The 18,082-nt window shown below is 46.7% G+C and overlaps 1 long non-coding RNA gene across 1 annotated transcript in view; it reads left to right on the top strand.

Moving 5' to 3' along the window:
- Positions 1-18,082, top strand: part of LOC129507986 (uncharacterized) — a 23,350-nt gene extending 5,268 nt beyond the window's left edge. Inside the window, exons 2-5 of the long non-coding RNA XR_008664112.1 lie at positions 7,621-7,943; positions 8,943-9,099; positions 11,134-12,472; positions 15,950-18,082. This is a non-coding gene — a long non-coding RNA (uncharacterized LOC129507986). The remainder of the gene's footprint in view (positions 1-7,620; positions 7,944-8,942; positions 9,100-11,133; positions 12,473-15,949) is intronic.

Raw genomic sequence — 18,082 nt, 5'->3', positions numbered from 1 at the left:
TTTTATCTCAACAGTACTAGGTTTAGGAGGATTTCATTTAGAACATTAAGGATGTGAGCAAATAATCAGGATATTCATAACGGTACAGTATATAATATAAATAATTTCAATTACCCAAATTGTCTACAAGTAAACAGATCACAAGAGATACGGACAATCATACAGTGGAGGTGTACGCGTACCGACGTTGATGATGTGGGAAGATAATTACGTTGAGGAAGGTCGAGAGTAAGAAAGGGCAACAGAGGTCTATGACTAACCTGTGGGAAAATGATTATAGGTTTATATTTCCATCCATGTGTTGGTTTAACCACCCCCCCCCGCCCCCGCCCCGCCCGGAGTTTCCCTGGTACAGTCAAAAGCAGCCTCCTGCTCAGAGAGGAGAGCCCCAGGGAAGAAGGCCAGCCCAGGTGGGTGGCAGTTGCATGAAGCAGAGGGAATTTACGCCCAAGGCTTGTCTCGGGTGCCAGCAAGATAGTGGATCCCGCCTCCACCCACCACAACCTCGAGCTCACCATCCACAGCGGAGATCGCTGGGTGTGGATTTGCCGACTGCTTAAGTTTGCTTTGTATTTCCTATAGTTTCTAAATTTCTGCCACAACACATACTCTTCTGTAATCAAAATAAATAAATAAATAAAGATCTTACGTAGGGAGGTCCTGTCTAAGAAAGGGATGCGCTTAGGCCACCTCTGAGCTTGTAGGCCCACACGGGGCACCGGTTCCCCGGCGTTGGTGCCCAGGGGAGGGTTTCTCTGGGGGCTTCAGGAGAGCCAGGCAGAGCTTTGGGGGTGCTTCCAGGGAGCGGCGATGGAGAGGCTTGCAGGCATGTGTGCCGGAGCCCCGCGTCCTGCTCTGAAGCTCCTGCTAAGCCCCTGGGCTTCTATCTGCCTGTGACCACAGGGACTCGCTGAGACGCCTGCACAGCATGTGGGGCTCTCTGGGTGACCCTGAGCAGGACGCAAGACACCCTGTCTGGTTGTTGAAGGGACAGCGCCCGGATGGCTGCAGGGGGAAGGCGTCGAGATCCGCAGCTTTGTGAGCCGCGGGGCCTGGGCCCTGGCATTTCCAGGCAAGGTGGGCAGGGGTGGGTGGCAAGCTCCGAGGTGACCCCAGGACGGAAGAGTGGATGATTGGTCCGTGGATCCCTGGAGGTGCCCCAAGGACACCCACAAATAATGAGCCGGCCCGGGAGGGGCCATCCAGGCCGTCTGGGGGGGCAGCCCCACGGTGGCCGCCACGGAGCTGGCAGCGCCTTCTCAGCCCGGCCTGTGGGGACGGCCACGGCGCCTGCCCCTGGACAGGAGAGCCCGGCGCTGTTGGCTTCCTGGTGCCCGAAGGGACAGGGAGGGGTGACCCGAAGGCAGGTGGTGCGTGTGGCCGCCCCTCTGCTTTGATCTGGGGAGGGACACTTGCACATCCCTCAGGAGCTTTCCTGGATTTGCCCAGGTTCTGAACTTCGCAGATGTCTGCACTTTTTCCAGCCGTAAAATGCAGGCGACATCCTGTGTCCAGGGGCACACTCACCATCCCCACCCCTTGTGCAACGAGGTGGAAAGGTCGGGTCCAAGGCAGCGCACAGATATTTTCCTTATAAATACCCCAGACTCTTCCCCAAATCTTGTGTTTTTCCTGTCCTAGGGACCCAAGAGTGAAACAGCTAGAAACAACTGAAACCAGCTGAGGTTTCCTTTCTTTTCTTTTTTAAAGATTTATTTATTTTAGAGAAAGAGAGGGCGAGAGAGACAAGAGGAGCAGGAGGGACAAAGGGGAGAGAGTCTCCGGCAGACTCCCTGCTGGAAGCAGAGCGGGTCCCATGACCCGAGATCCTGACCTGAACCCAAATCAAGAGTCAGATGCTTAACCACTGAGCTGCCCCGGTGCCCCCCACCTTAGGTTTTCAAAAAAGAACTATTTTCCCTAAACTCCTTTAAAATATTCAATTTCCAAATCCTCATAACTAACTGTCCCATTTAGATTCATGCAACACACAATATTGTGAGTCAAAGGACATTCTGACTGAAGGGGAGACCAAGCTCTGACCTCTGACTGCCCAGGAGAAGGAAATCAAGGATTATCTCCCCAGGAAGGGCAGCGGCGTGCTTCCTGAGAGCAGAGAGCCAGAGAGAGCCAGAGCCCGACCGGGTCGACCAGGTCGGGTGCAGCTTCAGGCCTCTGGGCCTGCCCTCGGGCGCAGCTCCGGAGTCGGCTTCTGGCCCCAGGGCCTGGCGGGGAGGGAGGACAGCAGGGGCTTCGTCTGCTTCTCCGGAGCAGTCCTGCTCCCGGGACATCCTGGAGGCCCAGGCTGTCCCGAATTTTCTTCAAGTAGCCCGACAGCTCTCACCTGCCCCCCGCCCCAGGCCCCAAAAGGGGAGCGCTTCCTGGCCCCAGGAGAGAAGGCCTGGGCTTCCGGGGCAGCTGGCAGCTGGAGCTGGCTCCTCCCTGTGGCCAGAGGCCACTCTTAAATTCCCAGGAGCTTTGCAAGCCCGGGGTGAGACTCTGGGTAGGAAGTCAGCCGTGGGGAGAGCAGGGAGACGTTCACACCTCACACCGTGGGAATCAGCCATCATTATTCGGGCTCCCACCTCCCCCAACCCCAACACTACACATCCCCTTGGGGTTTGCGGAGTCACTTGCAGCAACATTGATCCTATACCTCCCGCCTCCGAACTCTCTTCCTTTGTCTCAGAGAAAGAGGCTCTCCTCCTGGCTCAGGTGGGTCCTGGCCTCTGCTTCAGGCCCTCGCCACTCCCAGTGTGCCCCGCGGCCCCACAGCCTCTGTGTTACACGCAATCCTGTTAGAAGCGGAAACTGGCCACACGCAGGTCTGCTGAGCAGAGGCTGCGCCTAAACGGGGTGGCTAGGCCGCTGCGCCAAAGTGGCACGCGCTGAGGGCCTTAAACAACAGGCACCTATTTTCTCACAGTTCTGGAGGCTTGAAATCCAAGCCCAAGGTGTCAACAGGTTTGGTTTCTTCTGAGGCCTCTCTCCTGGGCTTGTAGACGGTGATCTGCCTTCTGGGTCTTCACATAGCTCTTCCTCTGTATCTGCCTGTGTCCAAGCTTCCTCCTCTTATACGGACATCAGTCATATCAGTCATATCAGTCATATGGGATTAAGGCTCACCCCAAGGACCTCCTTTTTACTTAAACACTTGTTTAAAGACCCCGTCTCCAAATATGGTCACATTCTGAGTTCAGAGACGTAAGGGCTTCAACATATGACCTTTGGGGAACACAGTTCAGCCCATAACAGTTCGTATACACATTAATGTTTGGGAAACACTGCACCAATCCTAACCCTCTCTCTCAAGACTCTTGTTCAATAATTATTGGGCTTTCAACAAGCCTCTCCCTTCAGAATAAAGAATAATTCCTTATATTTTTGGCACTTTCCTCGTATTTTTGGCACACCTTCCTCTTTGCTTCGTCAAAACTTGTCCATACCGCAATTCCACTCTTGTATACCCAGTAGAAATGCAAATATAGGGGGCGCCTGGCTGGCTCAGTCAGTAGAACATTTCATTCTTGATCTTGGGGTCCTGAGTTCAAGCCCCAAGTTGGGTGTAGAGATTACTTAAACAAAAAAAAAAAAAAAAGAGAGAGAGAGAGAGACAGACAGACAGACAGACAGAGAGAAGCCTGGGTGGCTCAGTGGTTGAGCATCTGCGTTAGGCTCAGGTCATGATACCGGGGTCCCAGGATAGAGTCCCTCATCAGGCTCCCTGCTTCTCCCTCTGCCTGTGTCTCTGCCTCTCTCTGCGTCTCTCATTAATAAATAAATAAAATCTTAAGAGGAGAGAGAGAGATGCATACACACGTTCACCAAAAGTCATGCAGTGGGTGTTCACCCAGCACTACTTGTGATAACTCAAAGTTGGAAACTCCTGGAATGCTATCTAGTGAATGGATTTAAAGAAATGAGCTCAGGCTGGAATCCACCGACACTCTGACTCATCGCCTGGGGCTTACCCAGCACAGAGCGGCCTGAGGTCTGGGTTTTGCACCTATCTTATACCGGTTCACTGTTTTAAATTTAGCTTGCTTAGATGTCATATATACGCTTTCTTCTAAAAACACAGGAAGTCAAAATTAAATTACTGAAACATGAACACAGCTTGCCCCCAAGTAACACATCTAACTAGAAGAACCCCTCGGGGACAGATAAGAGAGTTTTTGCTTCTGTCTCTTTATGCTGATGCATATAAAGTCTTCATCAGTACATCCCAGTGTCGAGTATGAAGCACTTTTGTTCCTACAGATCAAATATTACCAGGTAAGAAAGAATAGATCAGCAAACATAGAGACATAAACTTTCTATACTAGTTTTGGAAGGAGTTGTGCTTTTGTTTCTCTCTTGAGAAGCTGCATAAAGAAACACCTCTAAAAAAAAAAAAAAAGAAAAGAAACACCTCTAAAGATCTGGTTAAAAAGTATTTCTCTAAGTTACAAGGATCATCAGCTGATATTCAGGCCTATGCAGAGAAGGTTCTGGTTAGAAGAAATATAGTTGGCCACAAGGAGTGATCCTTTCATCCTGAAGAGTTGCCCAGTTATGTCATATAAATGTAACTATAAAGTCTTAAAATATATTCAAATATATTTTATATTTTTATATCTTTGAGCAATATGCATACGAGGTTGACGGAGGCCAAATCCAAGCCATTTCTCCCACCATTGTCACATTCAAAGGAGAGTATAGGAAAGTGTTTAGTCTTAACATCCAGTGACACTTTTTTTTTGAGCTCAGAATTGTAGAACCAGAAATCTTAAGACCACAAATAAGGCATTGTTGTCACTCACATTGCAAGAAGGTGTCTGAGTAAATGTAGGGCACGTTAGCACGATACGTGTGCGCTGGCTGCCTCTGTGCTCCAGGGCTTAGAGGACACTTACCTCCAATCCAAATCATATCACCAAGGGCAGAAGATGGATTTGATGAAAAAAACAGCGCTCACTACGAAAGTGGCTTCAGGCTTTTTCTCCCTTGCTCCCAGTAAAAGATACACAGGGGACATGAAATCCATTCAGCAACAGATTCAGAATTGAGAAGTGTTTTTTTTTTCTCAAGATTTATTTATTTATTCTAGAGAGAGAGCCAGCAGGGAGAAAGGCAGAGGGAGAGCAAGAATCTTCCAACAGACTCCCCGTTGAACACAAAACCCGTTGCAGGGTTCATTCGAGGACCCTGAGCTCGTTACCCAAGCCAAAATCAGGAGTTGCATGCCCAATGGACTGAGCCACCCAGGTGCCCCAAGAATTGAGAGGTTTTGAAATAAGTTATTTATCTTTTTCCGCCAAAATCTTTCCCATGTCATTACTTTAAGAAAAGTAACAGTATCTGAAAAATATTTCCCGATCTGGTTGACCTTTAAGGATCCCTCCACATAAAAGACAAATAGGGCCCCAGAGAGGAAGTGTTTTTCAGAGATTTTCCTACGCTTCAGAAGAGAGGAGATTTAAGTGTTTTTTGAAAATCACTATTACATGACCTGATGGTCCCAAGACAAATCACGAAAGAGTGTTGCTGGCCCCCAGAATAGTCCTCTGATAACTGGGGCCGGTGCTAACCCCTGGGAGACCGTGCCCCAGCCAGGCTGGAGCCCTCCTTCCTTCCTGACTTGAAGACCCCCCAAAGCCGGCGTCTCATACCACCACTGTGTGACCCAGTTACCTATCTTTTCTGTGACCCCGCTGTGTCATTAGCAATGGACCTCTCACAGGATTCCTTACAAAGAGCAAATCCTGAGTTGGGCTCTATTCTGCACAAGTTTCCACAATTTAAAAGAAAAAAAAATTTTCCCCTCTTAGCATATTTCTGCCATAAATACTTGCACAGGTTATGCTGCATTTCAAGACTCATTAACTCAATTAACAAAAAAAGTAAAACTGCCTACGCCCTGCCTGTCACTGTACTAGGTCCTTGTCACCAAGTTGAAGACACAATATCTGACCTGAGCTGACTTCCAGTCTGATGAGAGAGGCCGAAAGTACAGAGAGGTACTTTCCAGGTGTCATGTGGAACTGGATGGTGGTGGCCATGCTCCTCAAACCCCAAGATCGTCCCTGTCCCACACGCATACTCCAGGTGGATTCCATTGACTTTTCTGTCTCTCTCACTGGACTGTAAGCTTTGGATGGCCTCACACTCCTACACTCGTTTTTGTGTCAGTGGTACGAACCACAGTGTCTGAAACATATGTGTTGAATGATTGAGACACGTCATAGTGGGGCTGTGATCATTTGAGATTATAGCTCTCCTACGGGACAAAGAGGGAAACAGCCTTTTACATCTGGATCATCGTGGTAACAAGAGATCGGAGAGCAAGGAAGGTCTTCTGGGAATGGATTGGAGGGTCTGGAGGGATGCGTGTGCATGTGTGTGTGTGTGTGTGTGTGTGTGTGTGTGTGTGTGTCAGGGTGGGGGGTTGGGGGAATGTGACGGTGGGGAATGATCATTGCAAAATAAGTTTGAGACCAAATAGGGAAGAACCTGTACCCAATACACTAAAACCTGGAGACAAGTCTCCCATGATTACTTGATTTCAGATATAAAGAGCTTGGCAATTGGCTTCCTTCCTCCACTCATCATGTGTTTTCAAATAGTTCAGCTTTTATAGAAGAAAGAGGAAACAGAGTAGAAGAGAAACCAAGGAGGGTGGTGGGTGATTCCTTGGGTCCACGATATTCTCCAATATTGAAAAATGAAACCAATGTTCAAAAATGAACTCCCGGTAAACCAGATGTTTCCTGGAATCGCCCACGCTAACCCTGGAAGACCCAGCAAGCCAAAGGACCCACGAGCATCTGCTAGGAGACTGAGGCCCAGAGCCGGCAACCTCCTCGGGCTGCCGGCACAAGGGTAAGGACGTATTCGTGACTTCCAGAAGAAACCTTGGCACTGCCAACCGGACAGACAGCTAGGATTGCTCCACCAGCTCATGAACCTCACAATATCATCACCTTGTACATATTACATGGTGGATTTTTGTTTGTTGGTTGGTTTGCTTCACTTACTGCATTAAAGAAGGGTTTTCTGGACTAAGGAATTCTACAGAAGCCACCTCGATGTAAAGTCTCAGTTTAACAACAAGATTTTTATTTAGAAAGACTATTTTGTCAGTAGTGTGGATTTATGAGACAGAGGAAAGGATCAGGCTGGACTTGGAGGAACAGTTAAGAGGCAATTAAAGTAATAGTGGAAAATAAAAATAAAAATAAAGTAATAGTGGAGAAGATACAGTGAGACTCTGAACCCAGGCAACAGCAGCGTGACTCGGAAAAGGGGGGTAAATTTAAGAGATTTGGAAGGGAAACCAGCCTAAGCACCAGAAGTAAGACTGGGAGGACTCAGGATGGCTGAGCTTCTGCCTTTGACAGTACAGTGGGGGAGAGGGAGCCAAGGGGGAGGAGCGGGTTTGGGTGCAGGGATATGCTGAGAGTGACACCACAGAGAGAGAAATGAAAAAGAAAGACATAATTCAGAAGCCATATTAAAACTCAAAATTATAATCACAAAGGTTTATTTCTAAGCACATTTTTAAGGCAGTAGAATCATACAGGAGATCCCCAAGTTACCAAGCTTCAGCTTATGATTTCTTTTTTCTTTATGTTGGTGCAGGCGTGACGTGCATTCAGTAGAAACTGTACTTTGAATTTTGAACTTTTCAAGACTAGCAACACGTGGGACGATCCTCTTCCATGATGCTGGGCGGCAGCCGTAGCTCCCAGGGACCCATGTGATCATCAAGGTCAACAACCGATGTGCTTACAACCACTGTGTACCTATACAACCATTCTGTTTTTCACTTTTAGTACAGCATTTAAAAAATTGCATGAAATCGTGGACACTAAGACGACACTTAGTTTGACACTAAAATAGTGTCAAACACAAAACTTTGTGTTTGATGATTTTGCGCACAGAGTATCCTGAGCACTTTTAAGGTAGGCGAGGCTAAGATACAGTGTTTGTTGGGTTAGGTATCACTTTTAGGTTAAATAGGTTAAATGTACTTTCAGCTTTGGGTATTTTCCCTCGATGATGGGTTTATTGGGGCAAAACCCCACTGTCCATCAAAGAGGATCTCTACTTCATTCTTTGCTCTTCTGTAGTTTCTCTTCTATTTCTCTTTTCATCAATGTGTGAACACTATTTACAGAAAGGAAATTGCACAATTTCTTTCCAAAGGCTCTAAGTAGCTCTGAGAAAGCTCTGCTTGCCTTGTTGGTCAATGTCATTGAGAAATGAGTGGAAACCTTGGTGAGCATCTCCATCTTTGTTGCCCTGTATCTGCTAACGGAGAACAACACCAACTGCTTTTACCATTGCCCTCTAATTCCCCAAAGAGTGACTTCCAAGTAAATCTCTGTACTAAAGATCATGTGGGCTCCTACATGATTCCATTGTCTGGCACAGTCAACAATGTCAACCACATCATTATCGACATTTGGGGCCGGATGATTCCTCGGTATAGGGGCTCTCTGTGCATTTTAGGATGTCTAGCAGCATCCACGGCATCTACCGACTTGGTGCCAGTAGCACCGCGTCCGTTATGACAACCCACAGGGACTCCAGATATTGTCACATGTCTTCCAAGGGGACACAATTGCCCCCAGTGTAGTAAATCTATTCATATCAGATAAGTATGATAACAGAAGGCAGAAAAAAAAAAAAAGAAGAAAGAAGTCTTTGGGATTTAATCTAATGTGCCCTCAGGGAACATAAGAACAGACATAAAAACAAAAATGTCTAACTAGTAATTTTACAAAAGTCCTCCAGATGAGGCTATGATTAAATGTCAAGTCAGAATGGCAACTAAAGCTGTCCCTGTATCTCCCACCCCCGTCTGAAGCCTCCGTCCCCTAGTGAAGTGGAAGAAGGAATCTCAGGGAAACCTCAACATATAACCTGACGTTACACGCAAAATGTTATACATATTGCAGTGCTCTGGGGCACTTTGACCAGATCATCACAGAAACCTAAAATACGAAGAGGCAAAGAGCTACTTCTTGAAAGCATTACCCACTTCGCTGTACAGAAAGTCACACATAACCCACTTTAGAGAAGACTGTACATCGCCTCGAAATAACTCCAGAAGATGTAAGTTCTCATTTCTGTTGTATTCTTTCACTGTCCGTAATCACACGCTAAAAATGGCCAATTTACAGAAGTAGATGACTGCGTGTCTCCCATGCAAGTACTCAGCAGGCCCGACCCTGCTTAGCTTCCGAGGTCAGATGGGTCGGGCGCGTTCAGGGGGGTATGGCCTTAGGCGATAACTGCAGGTCAATTTTAAATATGTTTTTAACAGAAGTTTAAAATAGAACAGAATTTAAATCCTTTGCCTTTTTGTTGAAAAAGAATTGTAGTTTTACTCTTCAAAAATACAATTATGCTATAATATTACTGACGCTTTTGTCTGGATAAAATAACATAATCACTTGATTTCCCCCGTGAACACTATGAGAGATTCTCTGTCCTACACAGTTTACCTTTCTACCCATGTCGGCCCTTTCTCCATCACCATGGTGCCCCTCCTGCTACCGAAGGGCCACGCTGGCGTTCATCAGCTCATGTGAAGGCCCAAAAAGATCAACTCGAGAGAATCACAGAAAAAAAGCATGGTTTTGTTCTTCCTGTGTGACGAACATGCAAACCTGGGACTTCTGGGTAGCAGGGCTTCCTTTCATTGTCATGAAGACCGAGGCCAGGACAGAGCAGATGCTCAGGGCCAAGAAAAACACATGTCCTGAGTGCTCCTTTTCCCCCCACATTCTTCTTTTTTAAAATTTAATTTTCTTTTATTTAAATTCAATTAATTAACATATAGCATATTATTAGTTTCAGAGAGTTTAGTGATTCATCAGTTGCATAGAACACCCAGTGCTCATTACACCACGTGCCTCCCAGCCCCCCACCCACGGCCCTTCCAACCACTCTGTTTCCTAGAGTTAAGGGTCTCTCATGGTTTGTCCCCATCTCTGATTTCGTCTTATCTTCTTTTTCCCTCCCTTCCCCTATGGTCGTCTGTTCTGTTTCTTAAATTCCACACATGAATGAATCATACAATCGTCTGATTCTCTGATTGATTTCACTTAGCATAAGTGAACATGCCAAGCATGGAACCCTCTAGTTCCATCCACATCGTTGCAAATAGTAAGATTTCTTTCTTTCTTTTTCTTTCTTTTCTTTCTTTTCTTTTCTTTTCTTTCTTTTCTTTTCTTTCTTTCTTTCTTTCTTTCTTTCTTTCTCTTTCTTTCTTTCTTTCTTCTTTCTCTTCCTTTCTTTCTTTCTTTCCTTCTTTCTTCTTGTTTTGGTGGCTGAGTAGTATTCTCCTGTATCTATAGACCACATCTTCTTTATTCATTCATCTATTGACGGGCGTCTTGGCTCCTTCCAGTTTGGCTATTGTGGACAGTGCTGCTATGAATATCGGGGTGCAGGTGCCCCTTCGGATCACTACATTTATATCTTTTTTTTTTAAAGATTTATTTATTTATTCATTCAGAGAGAGCGAAGAGAGAGGAAGAGACACAGGCAGAGGGAGAAGCAGGCTCCATGCAGGAAGCCCGATGTGGGACTCGATCCTGGGTCTCCAGGATCACACCCCAGGCTGCAGGCGGCGCTAAACCGCTGCGCCACCAGGGCTGCCCTACATTTATATCTTTTGTATAAATACCCAGTAGTGCAGTCACTAGGTCATAGGGTAGCTCTATTTTTAATTTTTTGAGGAACCTCCATTCTGTTTTCCAGAGTGGCTGCACCAGCTTTCATTGCCACCAACAGGGCAAGACGGTTCCCCTTTCTCTGCATCCTCACCAACATCTGCTGTTTCCCGACTTGTTAATTTTAGCCATTCTGATGGGTGTGAGGTGGGATCTCATCGTGGTTTTGATTTGTATTTCCCTGATGCCAAGTGATATGGAGCATTTTTTCATGTGTCTGTTGGCCATTTGTGTATCTTCTTTAGGGAAATATCTGTTCATGGCTTCTGTCCATTTCTCAATTGGATTTTGTGTTTCTGTGGTGTTAAGTTTGATAAGTTCTTTATAGATCTTGGGTACTAGCCCTTTATCTGATACATCATTTGCAAATATCTTCTCCCATTCCATAGATTGTCTTTTGCTTTGTCAGGAAAGACCCAACAGTCAAAGGAATGTTGAAAGAGAAAGCCAAAGCTGATGAGCATCACAATTCTGGACTTCCCTCACATTCTCAATGAGCAGATGGCAAAAGTACCATTAGCAACACAGGCAAGTCTGTGACCTAAAGGATCTTCAGGGCAAGTCTAGATCTAAGTGTAACCCCGAAGCACACCAAGTCTTCCTTGAGTCACCTTGTCAGTGGACCCTGGCTGTGGTCAGCAGAATCATGGCCCCCCAGAGATGTCTACATCCCAATCCCCAAAACCCATGACCTTACATGGTAAAAGGCACTTCGGAGATGTGATCAAGTTAAGGGCCTTGAGATGGGGAGATTATCCTGGATTATCTGGATGGACAATGTAATCATGAGAGAGAAGCGGACAGGTCAGGATCAGAGATACGAGGACAGAGCTAAAGACCAGACTGATGTGGGGCCATAAGCCAAAGAACGCGGGCAGCTTTTAGGAGCCAGAAAAGGCAAAAAAAAAAAAAAAAAAAAAAAAAAATTCTCCCCTAGATCGCCCAGAAGGAAGCAGCCCTGCTGACCTGTCTTGGACTTGCGATCTGTAGAACTGTAAGGTCATAAACTTCAGTTGCCACCAGCCGCTACCTTTATGGTAATTTGTTACAGTGACAACAGGAAGATAATACACTGGTTTGTTCACAAAGCGGCCAATCCTGGCGGCCTGGGCTCCTGACGGCTGCCCGCAGACCCCTCCAGCATCTGCTTCCCATAGCCTCAGCAGGAGCGGCCAGCTTCTGGTGCCAGCCCCGCGGGAGCACAGAGCACGCCTGGGCCACTGACAGCACGGGGACGGGCGCAGGTATCCCTCCTAAGGTGAGCTCACCAGCTGCCAGAGGTCGCAGGCAGCCAGCAGGGCACCTAGATTCCAGGGCCTGAATCACTACAGAACCGCCCGCTCCCACCTCTCCATTTAGTGTGTCTCCAAGCTAATTTGTAAACAAGGTTCTAGGAATCAATACTGTTATTCTTTGTAAAAACAAAATTTTGGTCACGGTGCCGTGTGAGAACAGCTGCCAGAACTCACCCAGCCTGGAGGCTTGGCTCGAGACAGTCTCTGATCTAAAACGTGAGCAACATAGAAAAGACAAACTTTACTTTGAAACTGGGGGACTCCAAAGAGATACACCTTTTTCCACTAGAGTGGCTGAACCTGGGCCAAGGGGGTGCCCAGAGGGCCCACGGACAGGCGGCAAGTACGAACCCAGCCCCATCGGGTGGGCACTTTGAGGAGCCACCGTGGAGTTACAGACTCATTCCCGCCGGCAGATGGGTTGTCGTCTGACCTTTCACCTTCCTGTTTCAGGTAAGGGAGGGCTACAAAGTGCCTCACTCTGCAGTTTTGCAAATGTGCTCCATTAAGCTTTTTTATATATATATAAATTTATTTTTTATTGGTGTTCAATTTGCCAACATACAGAATAACACCCAGTGCTCACCCCGTCAAGTGCCCCCTCAGTGCCCGTCACCCACTCACCCCCACCTCCCGCCCACCTCCCCTTCCACCACCCCTAGTTCCTTTACCAGAGTTCAGAGTCTCTCATGTTCTGTCTCCCTTTCTGATATTTCCCACACATTTTCTCTCCTTCCCCCTTTATTCCCTTTCACTATTTTTTATATTCCCCGAATGAATGAGACCATATGATGATTGTCCTTCTCCGACTGACTTACTTCACTCAGCATAATACCCTCCAGTTCCATCCACGGCGAAGCAAATGGTGGGTATTTGTCGTGTCTAAAGGCTGAGGAATATTCCATTGTATACATAGACCACAGCTTTATCCATCATCTGTCGATGGACACCGAGGCTCCTTCCACAGTGTGGCTATTGTGGACATGGCTGCTAGAGACATCGGGGCGCAGGTGTCCCGGCGTCTCACTGCATCTGTATCTTTGGGGTAAATCCCCAACAGTGCAATTGCTGGGTCTTAGGGCAGATCTGTATTTAACTCTTTGAGGAACCCCCACACAGCAAAATCCTAGAGGAAAACACAGGCAACACCCCCCCTTTTTTTTTTTTTGGCAACACCCTTTTTGAACTCGGCCACAGCAACTTCTTGCAAGATACATCCACGAAGGCAAAAGAAACAAAAGCAAAAATGAACTATTGGGACTTCATCAAGATAAGAAGCTTTTGCACAGCAAAGGATACAGTCAACAAAACTACAAGACAACCTACAGATGGGAGAAGATATTTGCAAATGACGTATCAGATAAAGGGCTAGTTTCCAAGATCTATAAAGAACTTATTAAACTCAACAGCAAAGAAACAAACAATCCAATCATGAAATGGGCAAAAGAGACGAACAGAAATCTCACAGAGGAAGACCTAGACGTGGCCAACAAGCCCATGAGAAAATGCTCCGCATCACTGGCCATCAGGGAAATACAAATCAAAACCACCATGAGACACCACCTCACACCAGTGAGAATGGGGAACATTAACAAGGCAGGAAACCACAGATGTCGGAGAGGGTGTGGAGAAAGGGGAACCCTCTTGCACTGTTGGTGGGAATGTGAACTGGGGCAGCCACTCTGGAAAACCGTGTGGAGGTTTCTCCATTAAGCTTTAAGAAAAGTCTTGTGAGCCTCTTAGGGGCGCATCAGGAGGAGAGTAGGGCTGGGTAGGTGAGACCGAGTAGCTGCGGGATCACCGCCGGGATAAGAGAGTCTCCACTGTTAGATGCTTTATGTTAAGCTTCCTCCGAAAATAGTTGTTTAAGAGGGAGTGTCTCACACTTAAAAAAAATAAATAAGTGTGAAAGCCACTGTCTAAATATAGAACAGCCCAAACCAATACAAATTATTTCAAGTCTCAATGTGCGAAAATGTCAACCAAGAAAGTACAATAGTGGTATAGTTCGCACAGCAAACCCTACACACAATAGGTCATGTTAAATGTTAAAGTTCCTCGACTGTCCTCAGCTCACAGTGCCTCCAGGGAGCCTTTAGCTGCAGCGTGTACTGGAAGCCTGGAGTTTCTGGAAGGCTGGTGTGTTGGCCATGGGCAAGCTCCCGGCAGAGCAGGGTTCAGCCTCCCCTGGGCCTCTTCCGGCCCACACAGCCTCACCTTACACCTCTAGACGTTTCCGGAAATAAAGGACTGAGTGCCAGAAAGAGATACGTAAACTCTGAAGCCCTGATTACACCCATGTCTCTAGCCTGTCTCAAGAGCTGTAGGCATTCCCAGGCTCTGCACTATTGGACACCTCCCAGAAACCTGGGGCGAGCCCTTTGCCCCACTCCCAAAGCTAAATGATCAAAGGTCCTGTCACTTCTATCATCCGAGCAGCCTTCCTGTCCACCGCCTCCTCATCATCTCCACGCTTGGGTGAGGCTCTCCTCGCTTCTCTCCTTCACCTGATCTCCGCACTGAAGCCCAAATAATCATTCGAATCTGATCCTGTTTACAGCTCATTTGAAAACCCTTCTTGAAGGGAGAAGAAATGTGTGGAAAATATCAGAAAGGGAGACAGAACATAAAGACTCCTAACTCTGGGAAATGAACTAGGGGTGGTGGAAGGGGAGGAGGGCGGGGGGTGGGGGTGACTGGGTGACGGGCACTGAGGGGGGCACTTGACGGGATGAGCACTGGGTGTTATTCTGTATGTTGGTAAATTGAACAGCAATAAAAAATAAATTTATTATATATAAAAAAAAGAAAACCCTTCTTAACACCCTCTCATCCAAAAGATCAAGTCCAAACTGTCAATCAAAGAGTGTAAGTCTTTTAAAGTCTTGGCTAAGTCTTTGCTCCTTCTGAGCTATGGGAAAGCTTCCGTAGTCCCTCCATATCCCGCATGCACGTCCCTCCATCCTCTCCATGAACACATGGGGCTCCTGGACCCCTACCTTCTCTGTCAAAATGACGCTCAAAGAGTGCCTTCTCCAAGAAGCTTCCCCAGATATTTCCAAGTAGTGTTTGCTTGTTCTGCTTCAAAAAAATAAATAAATAAGTAAAATCCTATGGCCATTCTGAACCCCAAATCAATGCAGTGAGGACTGCTTGAGCAGGAACCCAGGCAGTGGGATGGATTCCAGAGTGGGGCAAAGGTTGGGGACCATGGACCACTAAGGGAGAGTTCTCTGATTCTCAATCATTCCCCATGTGATTACGAGGATGGCAGGTCCAAAATCTGCAGGGCAAGGTGGGCAGGCTAGAGACCCAGGGAGGGGTCCAGAGATCCAGGGAGGAGTTGGTGCTGCAGCCATCTAGAAGCAAAATTCTCTCTTCATTGGGAGGAAATTACTGTCATGAAATTCATGTGATGCTTTTTTTTTTTAAAAGATTTTTATTTATTTATTCATGAGAGACACACAGAGAGAGGCAGAGGCACAGGCAAAGGGAGAAGCAGGCTCCCTGCGGGGACTTGATCCCAGGACCCCAAGACCTGAGCTGAAGGCAGACTGTCTCTCTAGTGCCCCCTTCTGATGAATCCAACACGGGGCCATCTGGTGAAGTAGTAATATTGACAGGGTTTCAGGGTGTCAGTGAAAGGGGGAGTTGGAGCAGAGAGACAGTAAATTGGTGACCAACATGGCAATGCACCGGGTTCCCACTGCTCAGTATAGCCTGGGGGCAAATCCGAAAGGCAACCAGTGAGTCTGTTTCTCTTTTCCTGACCTGCGTCAGGCCCTCCCTTTCCATGCAAATCACTCGCGCGGACTTCATTTTATGGAGCTTTGCTTGAATGCATTTCCCTTTATTGAGTTTTGTAGATACTGGTTGGGGGGGAGCTGGTTGTTTTTTTGTTTTGGGTTGTTTTTGTTTTTGTTTTTACAGATTGAAGGTTAGTGTCAACCCTGCATCAAACAAGTCTACCGATACTATTTTCCAACAGAATTTGTTTACTTTATGTCTACGTCTCACATTTTGGCGACTCTTGTAAGATTTCGAACTTTGTCATTATGTGTGTGATGAGGATCTATGCTCAGTGATCTTTGATGTTATATAGTAATTGTTTGGGGGCACCACAAACCACACCCATATAAGACGGAGAACGTAATGGATAAATGTTGTATGGTTCCTGCCTACTTCATTCCATCTCTCCCCCTCTCCTCCGGCCTTCCTATTCCCCAAGACACAACACCAATGAATCAACGTGCAAGTGAAAGAAAGAGTTGCACATCTCTCACTTTAAATCAAAAGCTAGAAATGATTAGGCTTAGTGAGGAGGGCATGTTGAAAGTCAAGAGGCCTCTTGTGGCAAACAGCCAAGTTGTGAAAGCAAAGGAAAAATTTTTGAAGAAAATTAGAAGTGCTGCTCCAGTGAACACATGAATGGTAAGAATGTGAAATAGCCCAATTGCTGATATGGAGAAAGTTTTAGTGGTCTGGAGAGAGGATCAAACCAGCCACAGCAGTCCCTTAAACCAAAGCCTCACCCAGACCAAGTCCCTAACTCTCGTCAATTCTGTGAAGGCTGAGAGAGGGGAAGAAGCTGCAGGAGGAAAGTCTGAAGCTAGCGGAGGTTGGTTCATGAAGTTTACGGCAAGACGCCATCTCCATGACCTCAAGTGCAGCGTGGAAGCTGCAGCGAACTATCCGGAAGATCCAACTAAGGTCATTTATGAAGTTGGCTGCACCAAATGACGTATTTTTATCGTAGACAAAATAAGCTTCTACTGGAAGAAGATGCCATCTAGGACCTTCACTGCTAGACAGGAGAAGCCAATGGAGCTTTCAAAGCTTCATAGACAGGCTGGTGCTCTCCTTGGGGGCTAACACAGCTGGTGGCTTGAAGTTGAAGCCAATACTCACTTGCCATTCCAGAATCATGCTAAGTCCACTCTGTGCTCTATAAACGGAACTTCAAAGCTTGGATGATGGCACATCTGTTGAAAATACAGTTAACTGAATATTTAAAGCCCACTATTGAGACTTAATGCTCCAAAAAAATGATTCCTTTCAAAATATTCCTGCTTATTGACAATGTACCTGGCCACCCAAGAGCTCCAACAGAGAGGTACAATAAGACTATTATTGTCTCCACACCTGCTAACAACATCCATTCTGAAGCCTATACATCAAGGAGTCATTTCAATTTTCAAGTCTTAGTTTTTAGAAATACCTTTTGTAAGGCTAGAGCTGCCATAGACAATTATTTCTCTGATGCATCTGGGTGAAGTCAATGGAAAACCTTCTCTTTTTATTTATTCATGAGAGACACACAGAGAGAGGCAGAGACACAGGCAGAGGGAGAAGCAGGCTCCATGCAGGGAGCCTGATGTGAGACTCAATCCCAGGACCCTGGGATTATGCCCTGAGCCAAAGGCAGATGCTCAACCGCTGAGCCACTCAGGAGTCCCAGTGGAAAACCTGGACCAGATTCACAACATTCATGATTCACAGAAGGTCAAAATATGAACATGCACAGGAGTTTGGAAGAAGTTGATTCCCACCCCCATGGATGACGTTGAGGGCTTCAGGATACCAGTGGAGGACGGAACTGCAGATGTGGAAACAGCAAGAGAACTAGAGTTAGAAGTGCAGCCTGAAGATGGGACTGAACTGCTGCCGTCTGACGATAAAAGCGAAAAGAATGTGGAGTTGCTTCTTACAGAGGAGCCAAGGAAGTGGATTCCGGACGTGGCACCTACTCTCAGGGAAGATGCTGTGAAGACTGCTGAAATGACAACAAAGGGTTAGAATATGACATGACTTGCTTGATCAAGCAGCAGCAGGGTTTGAGAGGATAGACTCCAATTCTATCAAACAGCATCACACGCTACAGAGAAATTGCTCATGAAAGCAAGAATCAATCAATGCAGCAAGTTTCATTATCTTAAGGTACAGCTGCAGCCACCCCAACCTTCAGCAACCACCACCCTGACCCAGCAACTGCCATCAGGAAGGAGGCAAGACCCTACACCAGCAAAAAGATTACTCACTAAAAGCCCAGATGATGGTTAGCAG

Source organism: Nyctereutes procyonoides, unplaced genomic scaffold (genome assembly GCF_905146905.1).
Source record: "Nyctereutes procyonoides isolate TBG_1078 unplaced genomic scaffold, NYPRO_anot_genome, whole genome shotgun sequence".
In the NCBI taxonomy this organism is placed as follows: Eukaryota; Metazoa; Chordata; class Mammalia; order Carnivora; family Canidae; genus Nyctereutes; species Nyctereutes procyonoides.
This window is presented reverse-complemented; position numbering and strand designations above follow the sequence as displayed.